We start from the raw sequence: 3,611 nt of genomic DNA, 5'->3' as shown, positions 1-3,611 counted from the left end.
GGTTAGGCTGGGCTGGGCTGGGATAGAATGGGACGGGACGGACGGGATGGGACAGGGTAAGATTGGATTGGATAGGATAAGTTAAGATAAGATAAGATAGGATCGGAAAGGATATGATAGGATGTACTTTGTTTGATATGAAGCTCATAATATGCCCATGCAACTAGTCAGCATGTGAAGCCAGTCACCATGGATTCATTAGGTGGGTTCAAGTCTGGCTCATTACCTTAGTCATCTCACCCCCTATGTCTTTCTCATCTTTCTTATTTCTCCCCGATGTGTAATAAAGCCGAGGTACAAAGAAATAACCCTCAACTCTCCCTCTACCCATCTTCCCTGTGACTTTTCATGATTTCATTAATGACATTTAAAGAAAAATGTAGTAAATGAAGGTAATCAATGCACTGATGATCTTTTTTTTTCCAACTGAAAGCTTAGAAATGGATGTGCTCTCTTTTGATGAAATGGAAATATAATGAAAAATAAGATGATTTTAACTTTCACTGTGAGGGGGTGACTAATGAATAGGTAAGCCGAAAGGATTCAGTTTATATTTAAAGATTGCACTAGTTTATTCGAGAATAGAAGTTTGATTTCTCAGTAACCCAGGGAGACCACTCAACTAACCAATGTGAGTACATTATAGCCCTCTGGTAAGTATGAATATTTGATTAGCCTGTTGCAGGTGGGTAAGATCTGAAACATGGTTATTTTAGTCCCCATATGTAATTTATTCTTACATTGTTCAATATTGTTGTAGCAGCCTGTAAGCTTACCATGCAAATGTTCCTTGGTAAGCTAAATAAAAACACCAATTAAGTTGTGAGTTTGTCTGTTTTTGTCTTTTTTGTGTGTTTTGTCAACACTGGCTTTATTTCATCATTGTTTGGGGTCTCACAGACCCAAATAATTGTAATGTTTTTTCTGTTTCCTCAGACCTTTTTAGAACAAGATACATACAAGTATTGAAGTATTTACCCTTTTTTTGCACACCACTTGCACATTTCATGAGGGTAAAAATATAGGAAACTTGATTATAATAATTGATAATGAACTCACTGATAGACTACCACTGTCATCCCTAACAGCCCTAATCTCTCATTAATAGAGTTGTATTTTCATAGCAGGCAATTTATTGGCAACTGTGAGTACTTTTTGAGTCAGCAGCCAATCTGAATAGATTAACACCCTGTTTCGTACGTATGTGTAACACTGAATATTCAAGTCGTGGGAAGGAAACACACGCAGGTAACTGTCAAAGGAGCAACATGAAATGGCAGCTACTCATATGTTTTGTGTATTCGCTGCAAGTTGTTCCTCCTGAAGCACATGCATGCTTACACACACACACACACACACACACACACACACACACACACATACAAACGCCAACACCACTCTACCTTGATGCTTTTGTTGTACACGTCAGCAAGAGCGACGAACTAGATCTTGCTTCCGTGCAAGTGACAATCACACACAAACACACACACACAGCTGAAGCACTCTACTTTGTTGTATCATGACCTTACATCGTTTTGTGACTGCGATACACTCTTGATATTCTCACTTGTGAGCCCTAACATGGGCGGTGGACTGGAACGCCCATGACTCTATAATACACACATCTCAATGGTGGGGTTAGGGGCTTAGGTGTGAGCACTGGACTGAAGCCTCCCATACACATGACACAAAAAAACACACACACTGAGTGTGCTGTCTGAGTAGTGTGTGGCTGCAGTTATAGGATGATGGCTCAGGTGACATCCAGAGGGATCTAAGGCACTTATTTCAAATTATGTTATGTTGAAAGTCAAATGAATTAAGGTTATTACAGATTTTAGGGAACGTATATGAAGAAAACTCAATTTTGCTGCCCACCATCAGTTAAATATGAACGTGTTACCACTGAGTCTTACCTTGATGTTCAGACACATGTTATGTTAATCAGTGTCGACACAAGAGGAACTTTACTTCCCTGCAGCTAACAGACACACACACATTAACCTTGATCTACCTTGATCTATGTGGACGTCATCCTAGGTTCTCCCTCCGTTCCTGTGACAAACAACACACACACACACACACACACACACACACATACACAGACCACTACCTCTGCTCTCATTCTCGAGCAATGGACTGAAACTAACATACACATTCCCGCAGCTGTCACACACACACAGGGGGAGAGAGACAAAGAGGACACATGTACACATACATGCACACAACCTTGCTGCTGTGTTTGTTGACACACAACCTTGCACACACACACTATGATCTCTGACTCATACAAACACACACTTTCTCACTATAGATATGAATCACTTGGAATCTATGCAGCCAGACACACCGACACACACACACACACACAAACACACACACACAAACTATACTGTACTACCTCAATGTTCTCATCATTCACACCAACATGTGCTACAGTCAGGAAGCATCCGTCTCTGTGGCTGACTTCATAGGTCAACTCTGCGACAGCAGCCAGCACCTCCTCCGCCCTCGTGGGTAGAGTTCGATGACCCAAGTCCAGCTACGATGACTGGAAGCCACATTTCAAATATTGTATTTCTACATCAGATGTGAAATTAGACACACAACACAAATAATTTAACATGGTTTAAGGACAACCTCATGCCTTGATACTTGATACTGTTTTTTATGGATTTTTTTATGGGTAGATCTGCAAGACTTCTAAATTGCAGGTTAATAAACATATATACTTAAGTCTGCTGCTCATGGGTTATTTTTGTTCATTTTCTCTGAGAAGGCTCATTTCAAATAAAGGTCAGATGGGGAACCTTCCCTAAGGAGAATCACTTCTGTCTAGCTTCTTAGATCAAGATGACATTCAGCCATCCTAGACGACCAACATACTAGTTGAAAATTTTATTCTACCCATAAGTCTACCCATAAATACAAACAGACTGACTGATGGGAAATTATATGGAAATATGCAGTTGATCTGATCCACATACAGGTGTGCAGTATTTGCAAGTTTTGAGATGTTGAGTATCAACTGTTGTACAGAATTTGAGTTTTCAAATATGAATAATCATTTGATTATTAACCATGAATTAGGAGATGAAGAATTTCTTCAAGCAAATGTGCAAACTAATACATATTTATCTGGAATAAAGTTAGAGTTTGCATGAATATTTTAAATGGGATAACTTCACTCAACCATAAATGAAGATCTATAGTTGCTCCTTCCCAGTGAAATGTTCATGCATGCAGCATGTGTGTCTTCAATCATGTAGTCGTACATGTTCACATACTATTGTTGCAGCAGACTCTCCTGCTTTCACACAATTTTGGTTTGTCAAGGACACTGACACACACACTTTAACTGAAATGTGCACACACACAATTTTGACAGTACAATGAACCGACAAGTACAGTCAAAGTCACAACCTTTATTGTACTCCTCTGACCAGTACATGGACCCTCACAGTTACAGACACAGCTCACTTGGTTCTACGGGCAGCGCTCCAAATCCTCCTCAGTAAAATTAGGCATCTTCTTTCCTCTTTTGTTCTCTTTTCTCTCCACTCTCGTCAGCTTTTATCTCGCCGAGCCTCTCATTTCCCTGAAATCCTCTT

Source organism: Enoplosus armatus, chromosome 11, assembly GCF_043641665.1.
Source record: "Enoplosus armatus isolate fEnoArm2 chromosome 11, fEnoArm2.hap1, whole genome shotgun sequence".
Lineage (NCBI taxonomy): Eukaryota > Metazoa > Chordata > Actinopteri > Centrarchiformes > Enoplosidae > Enoplosus > Enoplosus armatus.
This window is presented reverse-complemented; position numbering follows the sequence as displayed.